The sequence below is a fragment of the Schistocerca cancellata genome, chromosome 3 (assembly GCF_023864275.1).
Source record: "Schistocerca cancellata isolate TAMUIC-IGC-003103 chromosome 3, iqSchCanc2.1, whole genome shotgun sequence".
Classification (NCBI taxonomy): Eukaryota; Metazoa; Arthropoda; class Insecta; order Orthoptera; family Acrididae; genus Schistocerca; species Schistocerca cancellata.
In genome coordinates, this window is record NC_064628.1 from 676,321,406 (window position 1) to 676,343,509 (window position 22,104).

Here is a 22,104-nt window from a genome sequence, read left to right on the forward strand (position 1 = left end):
AAATATTAAATATGACAACTGAAGATACTTTGAAATAAAGCGAAACGCGTGTTATCTAAGTAAGAATTCTATAACAGTTGCGAAGGCGGCATGTCCACACATGTCATAAAAATGGATGCGTGTGTGTGTGTGTGTGTGTGTGTGTGTTCCACTTTTCCTCCTCAACCACTGCAGCGATTTCAACCTGACTTGGTACACATACCCTTGCTGTCAGGAACAATCGCTGTGAGGGGAAGAACTACCTCCCTATCATATTTCGGGAGATATGATGTCGTAAACAATGAGATGGAGGAAAAACTGCCGCATTGTGCATGACCTTTGAAATTATTGTTTCTATACTACTAACTCTACTCGCAACATATTTCGCTGGCAGTATTCCACACAGGCCACTGAATGTACTTACAAAAATATGTCATCGTACGACATATGGTCCAAGGGTTATGACGTTATAAACACTGAGCTGCGTGAAAAAATGCCGCATTATGCGTGAAGTTTTAATAGATTTATTCTTTACTATGAAGACATTCCTACATTCGAGTCTACTTAAGGAGACCCTTGACATCTAGCAGCGTTCTTGGCAGCTTTCAGCTGCGAAGCGCAGACGGTTGTAGGCGAAAACGACAGTCGTCTGTTGTGACATCAAGAGGCACTGCCGCAGAGACGTCTACAAAATCGCGTCGTAGACACGCGAAGCAGCTGCGTCCATCGCACTCAAACTGTCAGCAATCACGTTTCTTAATTTCGATACTGTACTTATACCTTTGTACTTAATGCATATTTCTTTGTACGACTGTTTCATAGTTTCAAAGATATTTTCGCGGATACATGAAAATGAAATTTTTCCTATACTTCACTACAAACACAGTTTATTTTTTGTTTTCGTTTATAAAAGAAAATTGGCAAAATTAATACCCGGGCAGTGTCAGGTTTGTCAGCTAGTACAATCTATATAACTTGGATAATTTCAAGCTTCGTGCTTCAGCTCTTGAAAATAACGAAAATCAGTATCACAGAAAACAATTAAGACGTTCTAGGACACTTAATCTGTACTTTGTCAGACAAATTTTGCTTTATTAGATGTCATTCCATCACTGTTATGGCATGCTGCCAGAAAGATTTTGAATAGTATATGAAACAAATTAAAGCTTGTTAAAATTGTAAGAACATCACTGAATAAAATTTTTTTGTGATGTTGATGTCGAGAGCACCAGTTTGAAAGCAATCAGAAAAGCTTCAGTGACAGGTATAACGATTACTAAATTCGAAAAAGTGATGGAATTTGTGTAAACTTCCATTCGTTGGCAGGAACTGGACAAATGCAGTCTGTTAACAAAGGAGACTGTACACATAACTTCGCACCATAGAATATTGCTGTAGTGTGTGGGATCGTTACGAAATAGTATTAACAGATAGTAGAGAACCGACAGAAAAGAGGGCAGCACGAATGAACCTAATTACAGCACGCATAGAGACGAAAGGCATGGAAAGATATCCTGTTACAGTGGAGGACACCACACAGTGGTTTGTAGAGTTTGGTTGGAGATATAGAGCACTGATTTGTTACAGAATTCGTCTGTTTGATACTTCAGGGTAGAACGAAGAGGCGGAAAATGAAGGCATACGACAAGAGAAAGAAGTGAGGAACGATATTTGTTATCCACCATCTACGCAACAAACAAAGAGGCCCTGATATAAAAAATACAAATTAAGAAACTATAATATGTGATGTTTTGTTTAGACCATATGCTTACCGCTTTATTTCAAAGCACCTTTATTGGTCAGATTTTTTGCAGGTATCAGGTCTTTCACTTCTGGCAATATGACAGCCAGACTTGAAAAACTGAATATTAGCAGCACAGGAGACCTTGGATACAAAATTAGATCCAGTAGCCGGCCTAAGTGGCCGCGCGGTTCTGGCGCTGCAGTCTGGAACCGCGAGACCGCTACGGTCGCAGGTTCGAATCCTGCCTCGGGCATGGATGTGTGTGATGTCCTTAGGTTAGTTAGGTTTAACTAGTTCTAAGTTCTAGGGGACTAATGACCTCAGCAGTTGAGTCCCATAGTGCTCAGAGCCATTTGAACCAGATCCAGTAATCAAGAGATCATAGCAACTGTTTTCCACCCCAATTTTTTCACGCAAGCGACATATAATCAGGTGCCATTACCTTCCTCATACATTACGACTACTTGGGCTCTTAGTAAGGACTTAAAAAACAAACCTAAATCTAGTGAGCGTGGTAACAGATTGTTTTCGCTGCTGATTATAATACTCCCTGCGTAAAAAATTTTCACGAGGAGCATGCATGGCGTCCCTCTCAACTTGCCGCACCATGCAGTCACTCGAGTTGTTTGGGCCTTAAGCTGGAATAACTACCATCAAAGGGAAATGGATGCCGCTTAGGGAGGGCTGATGTACTGATCAGTTGGCAAACCTAGTAGGAGGAGGAACAGAAGAAGATGGCATGGAAGGCCGATGATCTTTACATTAGGTGTTCTTCGAATACAGACCTTCAATATGCCTTCTGGGTCCTATGCTTTACATCGCTCGCCATTTTGTAGCTGGGTGAAAAGTTTTGCTCGATCTGCACGGAGTTTAGGAGAATTTGTCCATTTCAGATGGCCAACCTAACGGGTAAGTCATGCACTGCAACAGAAAATGAAACACGGAACTGTCAGATCACTTGTATATTGCAGTCCTTCATTAGAAGAGACGTACAAAAACAGATTAATTGTACCCTTCATGAAGACTAAGAATTTTGCAGTGTCTCTCGTAGTTTTATTCTAACAAATCCCAACAGAAAATTTAGAGCTCCAAGACATATGAAGAGGTAGAGAAACTAACGTAACATACGAGGGTTGTTCAGAAAGTAAGTTCCGATCGGTCGCTAAATGAAAACCTCTGGCAAAAACCGGTAAAGCTTTGCACAGATGTGTTGGGCAGTGTCTCTAGTATGCCTGTCGATCGTGTCGCGTCGCTCTTTTCAGTCTTGAGTGAACAGTGAGCACGTAAAGACGCGTAGGGAATAGTGTCTCCCACCAAGCATGGGGGCCTGTTTAGAGATTTCGCCTGTATCATGCAGCCCACATGACACAACTGTCGAGCGGTTTCTTCTTCATGTCAATTCTCGGCCGCACGCTGCAGGAGCGTCTTCATTGCCCCTGCAGCGTTTCCTATGAGAAGTGTTTGATCACTCACAATACAGTCCTTAATTGTCTCCCGCTGAGTCTAATCTCTGCTCACAAGAACCGCTGGCTATGAAAACAAAATTTTTCCACAGACAACGAGCTGCAGACCAGCGCAGATAACTGGCCGAAAGCACAGGCGGCTGCTTTCTATGCCGAGGATATTAGACAGTTGATACAACACTGCGACAAAACTCGAAGTTGGAGCGGCGACTATGTAGAGAAGTATGTGGAAGGTGTACCTAACTGTTGCAAATAACACGTTTCTGGTTTTCACTGTGGTTTCCATTTTGCGACCGACCGGAACTTACTTTCTCGACAACCCTCGTATCAACTACAGGCCGGAAATGTATGAAAGTGCAGAAACATGTTGCCAGAGCTCTCCTAGTCGCGCACAGAAGCATGGACATAACATGGCGTGAGGTCGGCGTGACTATAGCGCCAAATGGGGTAGCCCATCAATACGAGACAGTTGAAGGAATGGTAATGGACGGTGGGCGCCTTTCATCGATCAGTTACAGTGCACTGCGGTGATGTTCTTCATTACTTTTGGATGACTTCACATGGAAAAAATCATCGAGAAACTGGAAAAAGGACGACTGTGCCCGAAGGAGAGGAGATGGTCGACCACTGTCAACTAGAGCAGTGGATGACTGGTACATTGTACAACAAACAAGAAGGAACCAACGACAAACAGCGGCTGCAACTGCAACCGCATTAGCAGGACTGCGAGGCACGCAATCTCTAGCTTCACAATGGTATGGCGAGAGCATGGGGGTGGTCTTTTCGCCTGATGAGGAGTACGTCATGTTCTGTTGTCGCCTGCTCATCGACAGCACCTTTTGCGATGGTGCCAAGAGCACAGGGACTGAACCAACGAGGAGTGCCGTCGTGTGCTCTCCTTGGTTGAGACCGAATTAAGTGATTAATTGGTTTGGTCGTACACTCATACGGCGAAAAGTGCAAGGAGGTAATGGAAATGAACATTGTCGGAAATGAACATTTTGGCGGTGCAGACGCTATAGTGTGTAGATATAATGCTGCATGGGTGTACTGACCTCCAAATCTTTGAACATGGCACACTCACCAGTCAACATGACGCTGTACTCCATCCCCACTTGCTTCTTATCAGGGGTGCATTCTGCCCTGATTTCGTTGTCACGGATCACAATGCACAACTGCATCGAACAGTGCAGGTAGTGGAGTTCTTGGAAGCATAGGATATTTGATGAATGGATTGGCCAGCCCATTCCCTCGGCTTAAATCTCGTCGAGCACTTGTGAGATGCATTGGGGAGACGCATTCCAGCACATCCCATCGCCACGTTGGTGGAGGAATGGAGCGCCCTGCCAGAAGAACTCCGTACCAACCCTGTGGCCAGTATCAGAGCACGTTGCAGAGCATGCACTGGGGTCCGTGATGATCACTCGGACCATTAAGGACTATGCCCCACCATTTGTAATGTCCAGGGGACCATCATAAATCGCTGACAGTTCATTGTTATTACTGTCTCTGAATAAAAGTGTCATTTCTGTTCGTCTCATTGCGCATTTCTTTCAGTTATCTTCTGTACTATACTGTAGCAGTTCCATGACATATGGTCCAAGTTTTATTGCGCTATGTTACTTAGCAGTGACACATCATGTGAAAATCACTTTCGTCGTTAAGTTCTGAGAGCCAGTGTATTTCGCATAATTTGTGTCTTTACTGTCTAGAAGCTGACAATCATTTGCAACACTATTCTCGAAATCTGTCACCTTGTACATTTATCTGTGCTGTCAAAATAGTCCACATCTAACAGCTGTAACTGCAGAATTTTTATTTTGGAAAACTTGACATTTAAGGCTTGTTGACACAGCAAACACATTGCCTGATAAAAAAGTGAAGCACCATGGTCTGATGTCAATATGGCTTCATAAGTACTAGCACCAGAGGGTCGGTGACAGAGATGAGGTGGTCGATGGCCAAACATAGTTGACAGATACAAATGACTTTAATTGACTTCATTACATGAAACAGTAAGACAGGCACGCCTCTCTTCACTGCATCTGGCTGGGGCTGACGAACGGGCGACGGCTCCCGCCTGGAAGTGCTTAGCCGGCCGGAGTGGCCGTGCGGTTCTAGGCGCTACAGTCTGGAATCGGTGACCGCTACGGTCGCAGGTTCGACTCCTGCCTCGGGCATGGATGTGTGTGATGTCCTTAGGTTAGTTAGGTTTAAGTAGTTCTAAGTTCTAGGGGACTGATGACCTCAGAAGTTAAGTCCCATAGTGCTCAGAGCCATTTGAACCATTTTTGGAAGTGCTTAGCCGCGCCCTACACTGCTGAGGATTGCGGTCTTTGGAACCACGGCCTTTGATGCCAGCAGCACTACGTGTTGTTCTGTGGCGGTGTTCTACTCCTGAACGAAGTTGGAGAAGAAGAAAACACCAGGTCCTAATAGAATACTGGCAAAAGTATTGCATCAGCTAGTGGACCAAATTGTGCCATTTATAACAGCGTTATTAAACGAATAGCTTTTGCAGGGTCGCGTGCCCAAAATCTAAAAAAATCTCGAATATCATTATACTAAAAAAAAGTGGAAGACAAGAGAATCAAATCTTCCACGCCGATCTGATTGGTATATGGTCTATCCAAAGTATAGGAAAACTTCCGTTCCGCTGTCTGGAGGACCACAGACAGCAGGCATGAGCCCTCTGCAGTACGGTTACAGGCAAGAGAAAGCCAATGAAGCTGAGATAAATCAAGCAATGAATACTGTGAACGTCTCAGACGACAAGTGTAAGGTTAATGACTGCTATTGCTGGGCGTTTGAAAATTTGTGGTGACCTGCCCTGTTCAAAAGACTGACGCAGATGGACTGTCCAAGGTGTCTCTACAGCACTGTACGAGATTATTACGCAGACAGGCAGGCCAGGAAAGGAAATTGTGAAAGACATCGCCAAAGACTGCCCACAGGGTTCTGTTTGCTGTCCAGATTTCTGAGATGTTGGCATAGAGCCATTACTGAACCAGCTTCACAGGATAACAAACCTGTTACTGATTTGTTTGACTGATGGGGCTGCTAAGTGCTATACCACCTACTGCACTCCCCTGACTTAAACTCTCGTAAGTTCAACTCGATTTCTAAACTGAAGGAAACACTTCACGGTATTGGCTTCAGAACTGCTACAAATTCGTCGGACAACCGACCGCACCGCTCGAACTGTCAATACACTTGGCACTGCTAAGAGTATCCTACGACTTCCATATCGCTGGCAATGGGTTATACACAATGCTAGTGACTACTTTGAAGGTCAGTAAAACTTTGAAACACGTATATATTTTGTGCGAGCTGTATATAATTAGTTGCCACTATTAAAGTTCCAACCCTCGTAAAAGAGCAACAATTCTCCAAAATAGTTTTCAGCTGCCACGAAGTGCAATAAGAACATACCAGAACGTAATCATACTCGCTATTGTGGGGTACGGGTCGAGCGTTTGGGCTCACAGCGCTAGAAAGCTAAGGACAGCACAGGTTCTACGGCAAGCACAACTGGGTGTACTCCTGCGCCTCACATGCGTGTCCGACTTAAGCGCTGCTGGTGATATTAGGCTTGCTTCTTCTAGACCTAGCAGTAAGAGACAGAGGTGCACAATATTGGCTCAAAAAGCGCGAATATGGTAAAGGAGATACTGGCACAAGAGTCGTCTCGAATAAGGAAACAAAAGCATGCATTGATAAATGTTGCAAGAAATCTGGGACAGGGCAGAAACACGGAGGAGAACCTACCAGTTCCTTCCTACATAAAAAACAGAACGACATACTTTTTACCAGCCAAGCAGTGTGCGATTTGCAGGGGGGGATGGGGGGGATTTTCCCCCCTCTGCATCAGACCATCCCCTCCTCTGGTTTTAGTTTATGCATCCCTACCTGGGATGTTTATTTCCCATGCACTGGAGTAAAACTTTACATATAATTTAAATTTGTGGAGCCGAACACTAAAAGTTTTTAATAAAGTCTTACTATTAATACTATTATTATGCTCGCTTATTAATTTTGAAAAAGTGTTATGTAGTAGGTAAGCATTTCAAAACATTTATAACTAAATGACAAGACGACGCACGCCACATTTCCGTAGCATGCCATAATGTTGCAAGACGTCGCCCCAGCGTAAACGAGGCTTTCTAAGCCAGGTCTGTATTGCATGGTGGATGTGATGTGTTGCGTACGAAACTAAAACCTGCAATCAGATCCAAACGAGGTGGAAAACTGTGAAGAGGTGTCATCCTGCAGCAAGATACGCTCGCCCAGATTCTGCCAAACGGACAGCCGACGCAATAAAGGAGTTGAGATTCGAGGTGCTGGAACACCCAGACCTGGCTCCAAGAGATTTTCACATGTTTGGACCCTTAACGGAAGCACTACACGGAAGAAGATTTGAAAGTGATGAAGACGTCACTGCTGCGGTGCAAAATTGGTTACAGATGCAACCGATGAACGTATTTTCTGATGAAATAAAAAAACTCGTAAAACGTCGGGAAAACTGCATTGAAGTCCAGGGAGGTTACGTAGAAAAATAACGCATGTTTCAGTTTTCTATCATCAGAATAAGTACAGCTATTCACAAATGTGCTTTACTTTTTGAATTCCCCTCGTATACCTGTATGTAGATGATTTTGTAAATAAGCTTCACCTATAATGTGCTTTTAAAGATATAACAAGGGATGGCTTTTCTGATAGTGCATACGCGTGAATAGTGAGTTTCGGCATTAACATCTATTTATAACTAACTGTTTAACCATGGGTAACGCCACGGTCAAAGCTAGTAACATACACTCCACGAAATGGAAAAAAGAACACATTGACACCGGTGTGTCAGACCCACCATACTTGCTCCGGACACTGCGAGAGGGCTGTACAAGCAATGATCACACGCACGGCACAGCGGACACACCAGGAACCGCGGTGTTGGCCATCGAATGGCGCTAGCTGCGCAGCATTTGTGCACCGCCGCCGTCAGTGTCAGCCAGTTTGCCGTGGCATACGGAGCTCCATCGCAGTCTTTAACACTGGTAGCATGCCGCGACAGCGTGGGCGTGAACCGTATGTGCAGTTGACGGACTTTGAGCGAGGGCGTATAGTGGGCATGCGGGAGGCCGGGTGGACGTACCGCCGAATTGCTCAACACGTGGGGCGTGAGGTCTCCACAGTACATCGATGTTGTCGCCAGTGGTCGGCGGAAGGTGCACGTGCCCGTCGACCTGGGACCGGACCGCAGCGACGCACGGATGCACGCCAAGACCGTAGGATCCTACGCAGTGCCGTAGGGGACCGCACCGCCACTTCCCAGCAAATTAGGGACACTGTTGCTCCTGGGGTATCGGCGAGGACCATTCGCAACCGTCTCCATGAAGCTGGGCTACGGTCCCGCACACCGTTAGGCCGTCTTCCGCTCACGCCCCAACATCGTGCAGCCCGCCTCCAGTGGTGTCGCGACAGGCGTGAATGGAGGGACGAATGGAGACGTGTCGTCTTCAGCGATGAGAGTCGCTTCTGCCTTGGTGCCAATGATGGTCGTATGCGTGTTTGGCGCCGTGCAGGTGAGTGCCACAATCAGGACTGCATACGACCGAGGCACACAGGGCCAACACCCGGCATCATGGTGTGGGGAGCGATCTCCTACACTGGCCGTACACCACTGGTGATCGTCGAGGGGACACTGAATAGTGCACGGTACATCCAAACCGTCATCGAACCCATCGTTCTACCATTCCTAGACCGGCAAGGGAACTTGCTGTTCCAACAGGACAATGCACGTCCACATGTATCCCGTGCCACCCAACGTGCTCTAGAAGGTGTAAGTCAACTACCCTGGCCAGCAAGATCTCCGGATCTGTCCCCCATTGAGCATGTATGGGACTGGATGAAGCGTCGTCTCACGCGGTCTGCACGTCCAGCACGAACGCTGGTCCAACTGAGGCGCCAGGTGGAAATGGCATGGCAAGCCGTTCCACAGGACTACATCCAGCATCTCTACGATCGTCTCCATGGGAGAATAGCAGCCTGCATTGCTGCGAAAGGTGGATATACACTGTACTAGTGCCGACATTGTGCATGCTCTGTTGCCTGTGTCTATGTGCCTGTGGTTCTGTCAGTGTGATCATGTGATGTATCTGACCCCAGGAATGTGTCAATAAAGTTTCCCCTTCCTAGGACAATGAATTCACGGTGTTCTTATTTCAATTTCCAGGAGTGTATATAATTTTACTAACCCCCTAAGACATTCCCCCCCCCACTGGTAAAAGCACAAATCGCATACTGCGGCCAAGGGAGCTATACATTGCCTGTCCGGTTGTGGTCCGTATCCCTGCTGCTTACTGAAACTACGACAGTGCACCACGGACGCTTGTGAATGTGGAGCACATCGTCTGGGAGTATGCCATTAGACAAGATGGTACAGCGAGAACAGGAAAGCGTTTGGAAATGCAACAGTTTATTGCATAATAAAGAAAGAGGAACTGTGGCGTAAGCTGAACTCGCTCACAGCTAGGATCTCAGCTTATGAACTGCAAGTCTACATGGCTGAGAGACAAGCAAGGAGAGGTCTTACATCATGATAACGAGGCGCGCCACAGACGAACATCCACCTACAACGTCCTTCTGCAAGCAGTGAGGGAGAAGCAGGAAAGATTTCATGAGACCCTGACAGTCATCTCCCAATCCCTACACCTTTGGTGGCACAGCAGCACAGCCCCTGTGAATCCTGAGTTGACCTCAGCAGGCTGGGGGATAACCATCCAGACACTTGAGAGACCCACGTTGGTTCTAGCACCAAGTACAGTAGTCTAGTGTGGTACTGTGTATTGCAATGTTGTGTAATATAGTGTTGTATTAGTGTAGTCCAGGATCATAAATTACAAAATTTGTAATCTACCAAAGCTGCATAGTTTAATAGATCAGTAGTGAGTGCCTTCTGGATTCCGGATAAACGGCTGTCTCTGCACCAGATGGCCAAATGGTGGTATGTAGACTTTTTAAAATTATTATTATTATTTCTTTGTTTTAGTGTACACTAAAGCGCCAAATAAAATTGTATAGGCATGCGTATTCAAATACAGAGATACACTCCTGGAAATGGAAAAAAGAACACATTGACACCGGTGTGTCAGACCCACCATACTTGCTCCGGACACTGCGAGAGGGCTGTACAAGCAATGATCACACGCACGGCACAGCGGACACACCAGGAACCGCGGTGTTGGCCGTCGAATGGCGCTAGCTGCGCAGCATTTGTGCACCGCCGCCGTCGGTGTCAGCCAGTTTACCGTGGCATACGGAGCTCCATCGCAGTCTTTAACACTGGTAGTTGCCGCGACAGCGTGGATGTGAACCGTATGTGCAGTTGACGGACTTTGAGCGAGGGCGTATAGTGGGCATGCGGGAGGCCGGGTGGCCGTACCGCCGAATTGCTCAACACGTGGGGCGTGGGGTCTCCACAGTACATCGATGTTGTCGCCAGTGGTCGGCGGAAGGTGCACGTGCCCGTCGACCTGGGACCGGACCGCAGCGATGCACGGATGCACGCCAAGACCGTAGGATCCTACGCAGTGCCGTAGGGGACCGCACCGCCATTTCCCAGCAAATTAGGGACACTGTTGCTCCTGGGGCATCGGCGACGACCATTCGCAACCGTCTCCATGAAGCTGGGCTACGGTCCCGCACACCGTTAGGCCGTCTTCCGCTCACGCCCCAACATCGTGCAGCCCGCCTCCAGTGGTGTCGCGACAGGCGTGAATGGAGGGACGAATGGAGACGTGTCGTCTTCAGCGATGAGAGTCGCTTCTGCCTTGGTGCCAATGATGGTCGTATGCGTGTTTGGCGCCGTGCAGGTGAGCGCCACAATCAGGACTGCATACGACCGAGGCACACAGGGCCAACACCCGGCATCATGGTGTGGGGAGCGATCTCCTACACTGGCCGTACACCACTGGTGATCGTCGAGGGGACACTGAATAGTGCACGGTACATCCAAACCGTCATCGAACCCATCGTTCTACCATTCCTAGACCGGCAAGGGAACTTGCTGTTCCAACAGGACAATGTACGTCCGCATGTATCCCGTGCCACCCAACGTGCTCTAGAAGGTGTAAGACAACTACCCTGGCCAGCAAGATCTCCGGATCTGTCCCCCATTGAGCATGTTTGGGACTGGATGAAGCGTCGTCTCACGCGGTCTGCACGTCCAGCACGAACGCTGGTCCAACTGAGGCGCCAGGTGGAAATGGCATGGCAAGCCGTTCCACAGGACTACATCCAGCATCTTTACGATCGTCTCCATGGGAGAATAGCAGCCTGCATTGCTGCGAAAGGTGGATATACACTGTACTAGGGCCGACGTTGTGCATGCTCTGTTGCCTGTGTCTATGTGCCTGTGGTTCTGTCAGTGTGATCATGTGATGTATCTGACCCCAGGAATGTGTCAATAAAGTTTCCCCTTCCTGGGACAATGAATTCACGGTGTTCTTATTTCAATTTCCAGGAGTGTATATAAACAGGCAGAATACGGCGCTGCGGTCGCCAACGCCTATATAAGACAACAAGTGTCTTGCGCTGTTGTTAGATCCGTTACTGCTGCTACAACGGCAGGTTATCAAGATTTAAGTGAGTTTGAGCGTGGCCTTATAGTCGGCGTACAAGCACTGGGACACAGCATCACCGAGGTAGCGATGAAGTGGGGATTTACCCGTACGATCATTTCACGAGTGTACCGTGAATATCAGGAATCCGGTAAAACATCAGATCTCCGACATCGCTGCGGCCGGAAAAGATCCTGCAAGAACGGGACCAACGACGACCGAAGACAATTGTTCAACGTTACAGAAGCGCAACCCTTCGGCTGATTGTTGCAGATTTCAATATTGGGCCATCAACAAGTGTCTGTGTGCGAACCATTCAACGAAACATCATCAATATGGACTTTCGGAGCCGAAGGCCCACTCGTGTATCCTTGATGACTGCACAGCACACAGCTTTACGCTTCGCCTGTGCCTGTCAACACCGGGGTTGGATCGTTGATGAGCGGAAACATGTTGCCTGGTCGGACGAGTCTTGTTTCAAATTGAATCGAGCGGATGGATGTGTGCGTGTATGGAGACAACCTCATGAATCCACGGACCTTGCATGTCAGCAGGGGACTGTTCAAGCTGGTGATAGGTCTGTAATTGTGTGGGTCGTGTGCAGTTGGAGTGATATGGGACTCCTGATACGTCTAGATACGGCTCTGACAGATGACACGTGTGTAAGCATCTTGTTTGTTCACCCGCATCTATTCATATCCATTGTGCGTTCCGACGGATTTCGACAATTCCAGCAGGAGACTGCAACACTCCACACGTCCACAATTGCTACAGAGTCGCTCCTTGAACACTCTTCTGAGTTTAAACACTTCCGCTGACCACCAAGCTCCCAGACACGAACATTATTGAGCATATCTGGGATGACTTGCAACGTGTAGTTCAGAAGAGATCTCCACCCCCTCGTATCCTTACGGATTTATGGGCAGCCCTGCAGTATTCATGGTGTCAATTCCCTCCAGCACTACTTCAGATATTAGTCGAGTCTATGCACGCCATGTTGCGGCACTTCTTCGTGCTCGCGGGGGCCTTGCATGACATTAGACAGGTGTACCAAGTTTCTTTGGCTCTTCAGTGTAGTATTCTATGTTGATTTTCCCCCCTTAAATAGCATAATGCTTTGTTATTACTAACAAATTTGAAATTACGTTAAAATAGTATTTGCTTTATTCGTGCCAATTCACGTGCAACGTTCAGTCCTCTTATATGGATAACAGACCAAAAGAAAGTAGCAAATAAATAATAATAAATACTCCAGAGATGGCGCCTCAGCTCCAAACGTGGCTTTACAGGCGACATGTGGAATCTGCTGTGCTTGGGGTACAACCCATGGCTTTCCGACAGAACCCGGATGGTGGCTGGCACTGTGGCACCAAATCCCACACGAAAATGGTCGGTGATGCTGGGGTAGTGAGGCCTCAGCGCAAACAGTAGGCGCAATCCTGTCGCAAACCCATGGCTGCTAGTGGAGACCAGTCATCTAACTGCCAAGCGTTGTCCTGGGGTCGTGGTGCTCTGCCTTATAATTCAGCCTAATTTATATGCTTCTGGCGTGCATTTGTTTCATTAAAAACCAGCACCTAGTCAAGTCGCCCATAACAAGAGACTTGCTCTAGTGTGGTGACATCACCCTGCTCTCTACATGGTTACCGCTGGAGCGGTGCAGTTTATCGCCGTGCTCGGCTGTCCTCTCTTTGCAATCCACTTGTGTGTCTGTTATTGTGACCCTCGTATCGCCACACCGGCGGCTACTGACCCATAGCTGTTAACGCAATGCTCAACGGCTGCTTCCACGCTGCTTCTCATCACTTCTACCAAAGACTTATAATTTTTAATCTGAAGGCTGGTTAGGAGACCTACACTATTCCTCTGCACGGAGAAGGACCGGTCCCTCGGGTCTTTCCTCGGCCCGGTTCTCTACTGCGATTACTTCTACCCTTAATCTGAAAAACAAATAACATAATACAAAATCGGTTACTCTTAGCCACTGTGCAAATTATTATATCACTCTCTGACTCCATAAATCTACACAGTGCAACAGAATTAAAGGATCACTCTTTCGAAACCCTGCGACAGTCTCCCACTGCGATGCGGAAGCTTGAAATTTGGCTCACAGGTGCCTACAAGCTTCCAGTGCAATGGTGCAAAAGCGTGATGCCCTGAGACGGCACCGTTGAGCTAGAAGACGTTTAAAACAACAAGGTGTCGACACATGTGTAAAGTGGATTAATGATGTCGCATTGGCACCAAATTTCCCTACAACTCCGCTCAAAGCAACCGAGGACGTGTCACACGATGGGAGCGCCCTCACAGCCTCTCTTACCCATATTTCACGCCTTGTTTTGACGCCTCTGCGATCGAGGTCAGAATTGCGAAGTTCAGCGTTGAAATCACGAAGTTTTCTTACGAGTGGCTGAGAAAAATTTTTCAGACGCACTGTCGCTGAGAATCGACACGAAAAGGCCTCAGGGGCTGGTATTAAGGGTGTCAATGGAACAACCTTTTCCATGGGCGTTGATTCCGACACATTTCACAATCGAAAACGTTAGTTCGCAGTGTGGTGAGGAACATGAAGACGTCCTTAACACCTTTGATACTGCTGACCTCCCTGAGTCTTCCACCTTTCTTTAAGGACATCGTGCGTAACAACCCACTTGAAAGTGCTATCACTCCTTTGGAGTGCAATGCGACCGCAGTTTTTGCTCTGCTTTCAGGGTGGAACCACTAGGGACCGTTCAAAACCATTTGGCGAACTTTCAACGTGATCCAAAGCAGCAAAGGGTCCTTATGCTTTTTCAGTGCTCCTGCTTCACGCTCTCCTGTGGCGTGATAAAGGACGGGGTGCGACATTGACAAATGCATAAATAAAGTGGCAAACGGTCCCTGTTAAACCCCCCATTTGACAATACCCTGGGTGGCGGCCCCACATTTATTGAGAATTTTAAAGATGTTCCTTTACCGAGGAAAATGGTAAAGTAGTCACAGGCGCCTGCAGACAGGCAACTGGCGGCCAAGGTGTGGAAGGTGGTTGCTCACCGGCACGTGCCTTTATGGCAGCTGTTTTAGCCATAAACTGCAGTTATCGTTTCTTAACCTTGATCTCTTCCATTTCCGCTTTTCTTTCTCAAGCACGTAACACAGTAGCTTCACTTAAGGCGTAATTCCTTTATAGGGCTTGGTTTAAGTCTGTTCGATACATTTACTCTTTTTCTTAAGGCTTGTGGACTAACACTGTTGGTAGCAACCAGTCCTAATTTGGCAATATCTACTTTTGATGGTATTACATAGAACAATGTCCTAGACTGAGAGAAATATATACTTATATAGATATGGAATCTGTTCTTTCGGACAAGTCTGAAACAACAGACACCATTGATGACCTGCAGCTGTCTAGAACTAAATTAGAATTATAATAATACCTTCAGCTGTTGACGGGTGTTGATATATATCAAAGGGGACAGGTGAAAATGTGTGCCCCGTCCGGGAATCGAACCCGGGATCTCTTGCTTATATGGCAGACGCTCTATCCATTTGAGGATAGTGCGACTGCAGGGACTATCTCGCGCACGCCTCACGCGAGACCCACATTCTCACCTTGTATGTCCACACACTACATTCGTAGTGTCCACCCCAACACACTCATTACTCGTGGAAGACATTCTTCCAAGTCCCGTTTGAGTTTGGGGAATATATGTGCATCCACACAGAAGAAGAAAGTCATGGCCGGTATTGCCAGAACTATATACTTATGTGGGTATGATGTCTGTTCTTTCGGACATGTCCGAAAGAACATACACCATTGATGACCTGCAGCTGTCTAGATGGACAGAGCGTCTGCCATGTAAGCAGGAGATCCCGGGTTCGAGTCCCGGTCGGGGCACATATTTTCACCTGTCCACGTTGATATACTATAAACTCCCGCCGACAGCTGAAGGTATTAATATAATTCCAATTTCGCGAGAGACATATGTTTCTCCTGGTTTAATAAAGCATTTCTGTATAACACTTACATTGTGTTTGTTGGAAGTGGTGTTAGGAATCTCCATGTTGTTTACAGGTAGATAATTAAAACCGTATGCAGACAGAACCTAGTTTATAGGTCTTCCTCAGTTTTGAGTGTCTGGAAGGCTTACTTGTACACCAGTCAATATTCAGGTATTCTTGTTACCCAGTAGACTGGTTGTGGAACGTTGTTAAACACCACACAGCAGCTGTTCTGTAAGTTATTGACGCCACATGGCAGCAATTGGCACAGAGCTTTGTCGCGTACATCGTGAGTACTCTTTGAAGGTATTTAATACACTTACATGGTCTTACATAAGGTCAAACGTGCGATCCATCCTTTGCCAGCTATAAGATTCTGTTGTGGTGTAAGCTGATAGGCATTCTATTCCTTTGATAAACTGCTACTTCCATACATAAGAATATTGCGAGAAAAAAACTCGCCATCATCTGCTATGTCTACATATCTCGAGTTGGTTTATTAGTAGTGTAACGTGATTTGTAAGACACTCCTTATTTTGGCCCCGAATGCTGTGTATTCTCTCCCAACACATATGAGTTGCAAGACACTTGACTGAGACCAGGAGTGCGTGGTCGCAAGACGCCTGACCGTTGCCAGAGATGCGGACTGTTTCGCCAGATACTTCATTCAGACTGAGCTTCAAAAAATTGCACTTGTGAGCCCATCAGCAGATTGCTGCTTCCAGGTGATAACACACGTGGCCGGAAGTCGAGATTTTAGATTAGATTAGAGATTAGATTTACTTTCATTCCAATTGATCCGTAGTGAGGAGGTCCTCCAGGATGTAGTACATGTCAGAAAAACAACAATACATGCCAAATATTTACAACCCAAACAAATATGCTAATGTAGCATTCCACAGGTCCCAAGTGGAATGATCGTCATTTTTTAATGAAGACTATATGAAAAATTATTTTACAAATACTAATGCACTGACTTTAAAATAAAAAAGTTTTTATTTATTTATAGAGTAATAAACATGTAATACAACTACTATAATACTTACTTACAACGAACACATTAGTGCACTGAAATGGTGCAGAAGTTAGATTCTACTTACACACACACACACACACACACACATACACACTTACTTACAATGAACACATTACTGCACTGAAATTGTGCAGAAGTTTTATATATATATATATATATATATATATATATATATATATATATATATATATATATACATCAGTTGGTTCTACTGAGATATTTATCAATGGAGTAGAAGGAGTTGGCCACCAATAAATCCTTTAGGCTTCTCTTAAATTGAATTTCATTGGTTGTTCAGCTTTTAATGGCTGCTGGCAAGTTATTGAAAATGTATATTCCTAATAATGCACCCCTTTTTGTACAAGATTAAGTGACTTTAAATCCTTGTGAAGATTATTCTTATTTCCAGTATTGATTCTATGAATTGAGCTGTTGGTTTGAAAAAGTGATATATTTTAATGACAAATTTCATTAAAGAATAAATATATTGGGAAGCAGTAGTTAGTATCCCTAGTTCCCTAAACAGGCTTATGCAGGACGTTCTTGAGTTCATACCACATATAACTCTTACTGCACGTTTTTGTGCCCAGAAAACTTTAGCTTGGCTTGATTAATTACCCCAAAAAATAATCCCCTATGACATTATGGAATGAAAATAAGCATAGTATGCCAGCTTTTTCATTTTTATATCCCCTATGTCTGACACAATTCGCATTGCAAATAGATATTTGTTAAGACGCTTCAGCTGTTCTGTGGTGTGCTCCTCCTAGTTGTATTTATTATCAAGCTGTAATCCCAAGAATTTAACACTGTCCACTTCTTCTATCTGTTTGTCATCATATGTTAGGCATATACTCGTGGGACACCCTTTACGAGTTCTGAACTGCATGTAGTGTGTTTTTTCAAAGGTTAGTGACAAGCAATTGGCTAGGAACCAGTGATTAATGCCCACAAATATTTTATTAGCTGATCTTTCTGAGACAACACTTGATTTGCTATTTATTGCAATGTTTGTATTATTGGCAAACCAAACGAACTTGGCATCTGGTAATGTTACTGATGAAAGGTCATTGATATAGACAAGAAAAAGTAAGGGCCCCAGAATGAAACCTTGTGGGACCCCACATGTAATTAGTTCCCAGTTGGATGGTGCCTGATAGCTTGATACATGTCTCTTCCCTAATAACACCCTTTGTTTCCTGCCAGAGATATAAGATTTGAACCATTTTGCAGCATTTCCTGTTACACCATAATATTCTAATTTACTTAAAAGGATATTGTGATTTACACAGTCAAATGCCTTTGACAGATCACAAAATATACCAGTTGCCTGCAATATTTTATCTAATCAATTAAGCACATTTTCACTGTAAGTGTAGATAGCCTTCTCAATATCAGAACCCTTTAGAAATCCGAACTGTGACTTTGACAGTATGTTATTTGAGATAAGATGGCTATAAAGCCGATTGTACATTACTTTTTCTAAAATTTTTGAGAATGCTGACAAAAGTGAAACTGGACAGAAATTTGATGCTATTTCTTTATCTCCCTTCTTAAACAGTGGCTTAACTTCAGCATATTTTAACCATTCAGGAAATATTCCACTGATAAACGACTGGTCACACAGATAGCTTAACCTGTTACTTAACTCAGAATCACATTCTTTAATTAGCTTTGTTGACATTTCATCATACCCACTAGATGTTTTTGATTTTAAAGATTTTATGATGAACATCATTTCTGCTGGGGTAGTGAGGGTCAAATTCATATTACGGAAGTTACTTGAAATGTCTGGTCTGAGGTATTCCATAGCAGCATCTACAGAACCTGACAACTCCATCTTTTCAGTAACATGCTGTGTACCATTTCATGCTTCACTGTACTCTGTACCAATCACTTCCATGTAGCGTCAGGCAATGAATAACTTAGGGAACAGATGCTGTGTTGTGGTAACTCGCCAAAGTGCCGCCACCTTGGTTCTTTAGAGTGTAAAAGGAGTCCTCATAGATGCAACCTATCGGTCTTCTGTGGTAGTGGAAAGTGTTAACATGAATCTCTCTAAACTGTTACACTTCCCTCAGCTATTAGGAAGGAAGACGAGACTAACTGATAAACACTTTGGTTTGTAGTTATTACTGGAGAACCTGCTCAATCTTGTTGCTGACGTTGGCAACATAGCTTTAGTAAAAAGAATTTAAATTTGCTTACACCCATTACAGAACCATTTAGCAATAACATTATGCTAGTTAAAATCTGTGATCTGTTGGAATGTTAGGAATGATTAGAAAAGGGACAATCATTAGTGTTAAAGAAGGAGTGATGTGTGTCACTTAACTATTATCAAGGTAATAAATTCTCCAAGTTCATCACTGCAATTCACAGTATCAAGGCAAAGCTCCTATTTCTTCTAAACGAGAATGACAACGTCACAGCAAGAAGGAATATCGGAAAAATTCAGCAAGGAAGCACTGGAAATTATTTCACAGATGTAAAGAAATCGTGTGGCTATACCATTTAAAGTGGAATTAGCCCATGTTCTAACGGAAGCCCTACCTGGAATATTGCAGCATATTTGTGTAGACGACTATTACCTTTTGGATATAGACATAACGCAATATTCTGCAGGATTTTTAATAAAATAGAAATACATGACTAGTTAATATCAAACCACAGTTTTTCATTGAAGAAGACTGCCAGGGAAACAGTAATGTGATAGTGGACAACGACAAGATACTTGGTATTGACTGTTTTATGTTGTTGAGCTCCAGCTATACAGTAAATGTATATAATAAAATTGTGTATCAAATCACAAGCGTGAGAGTGAATAAAGTTATTGGTAACCACCTTAAAGATTTTATAAACTGTCCAGACATGTGACTGCGAGAAACTTTTACGTCTTCCTTGGCTAAAGAACATGGCTGGGTGTTAAAATACACAACTACAGAATTGACCATGTGTTGCCCCTATGGAAGACAGTTTAAGTATATGAAAAACCAACAAACTATTTACGATGTGCTCCACTCTACACCGTGTCAATTGCTTCCATGTGGCATCAGTTAACGAGTAATTTTCAGAACAACTGCTGTGTGGTATTTAACAACATTCAACAGTTGTCTACTAGGTAACAAGAATATCTGAAAATTGACTGGTGTACAAGTAGACCTTCCAGACACACGAAACCGAAAAAGAACTATGAACTTGTTTCTGTCTGCATACAGTTTTAATTATTTACTTGTAAACTACATGGATATTCCAAACATCAGCTCCAACAAAGGCAATATAAGTGTTGTACAGAAGTTCTTTATTAAACCAGGAGAAACATACTCCTCTCAGTCTGGGACATTGTTCTGTATGATACCATCAAATATAGATATTGCCAGATTAGGACTGGTTACTACCAACAGTGATAGTCCATAAGTCTTAAGAAAAAGAGTAAATGTATCGAACAGACTTAAAACATTCCCCATAAAGAAATTACGCCTCTGAGTGAAGTGCACGAAAACGAAAAGCGGAAATCGAAGAGATCAAAGTTAAAAGCGAAAACTGGAGACTAAGCCTAAAACAACTGTCATAAACAAAGATATAAACTCCAACTGGAAAAAGAAGGAGTTAATGCATATGTACAAGCAAGTTTTACATATGGCTTTGAACACTATGTATGGAGAAATCCGACTACGATTGGGGAATATAAAATAGCTGCGTTACTGTTAAAGCAATGTTAAATGGCTATATGTTGGAGTCCTGGCCGAAAATGATGAATTGGAGCACGTTTACTACATGAAATGGTACACAGAAAGTCTGTTTATAAAGCTCCATTCCCACATGGATCCACTTAAAAAGAGTGGTTACAATGTGTATAAATGTGGTCGATTGGATGTTGTGCACCTAGCAACAGAACAAACATCCACAGGGCTTAAAAAACGGAATAACAACCTTTAACGGTAATTCATTTGCAAGTTGTACACTTAAAGCTCTATACGTAAATTCCAGAAGAACATGCAGCAGAGCAGTTGATAGTGTACACCCAAGAAGATGTGGAGTGTTATAATAATAGTGTTGTGAAAGAAATAAGAGCGAAAATTAAACTCCCTTAATGCTCTAGGCTAGAAGATTTGGGGGAACTAATTGTTAAAGGCCTAAAAGGGATATTTTAAAGGAAAAAAAGTAGATATATATTGGAATTCGAGAACATGCCTTCTTTGTACTTGTCAAATTACTGACTAGAGAAAGAATTAAAAGTTTCCAAAACAGATTTAAATTCTAAGTTTAAAAAAAAATCACCAAGAAAACACAGAGGAGAGTTGTTTTCTGTGTGAAAATTTATGTGTAGAATTTAATTAAATAATTGGTACAAGAATATTTGTTTTCATGTTCTATATCCTGCCAAAAATCCTAATAATTTTCCTGTTTATGATGATCTACGAGCATGGGAAGTAGGTAGTTGTGTTACCTTGAGAAGTAGCCGAAAATGGAGAGCTGGAAGTATAGTCACCCTCGTTTCTTACCTATATAAAGACGTGTTGAGAAGCTATGACACTTCGCTGTTATGTAAGAGTCTAGGCATAAATGATAAAACTTTCTGCTCAGTCATCAGACTAGAATTAAAGATAAAAAAGGTAATATTCAGAGGAACTCCGTATCAGATTGAAAACACTAAGACTTACACTAGAAGACACAAGTACTGAGTGATAACCGTTTATTTTTGATCGGACAACATAGTGGCGATGAATCCTTGCTACACAGTTGATTGATATATGTTTATTTGCAGTGATGTACTGGCACCGTCATCACTCTTCTCAGTGATTTTTTGCTGCTCTATGTAAAAACCATTTTCTTCATAATCCGATATTGTTATGCCACAGATCGATGTCATTTGAGTGTACTTTTTCTGTGATAATATTAGGAAACACATATTTGATGCAATGTATTCCTATGACTCGAACAGTAACCGATCTGTATGCATCTTAAATGACACTGCCGTAGATGACGTGTTGTAGGAATTCCTACTGTCTGCTCTAACGATGCTTGGGAAACAGGAAAGGTGGATTTGCAGTAATTCTCGACGTCCAGCCTCTAAGAAACCCTTATAGTGGGGACACAGCACAGACACAAAGTAGTTTAGTGTAACTGGACTAGGAGGTTACAATTGGATTGCAACTACGCTACTGTCAACAGAGCCTAATCCAGACGTGTGAATAACATGTTTTTAGACTTGACACATTTTCAGCTGTCCCCATCGAGATATGTCAACAACCCTTGTCGGCAGCTGAGGGTTTCAATTAATTA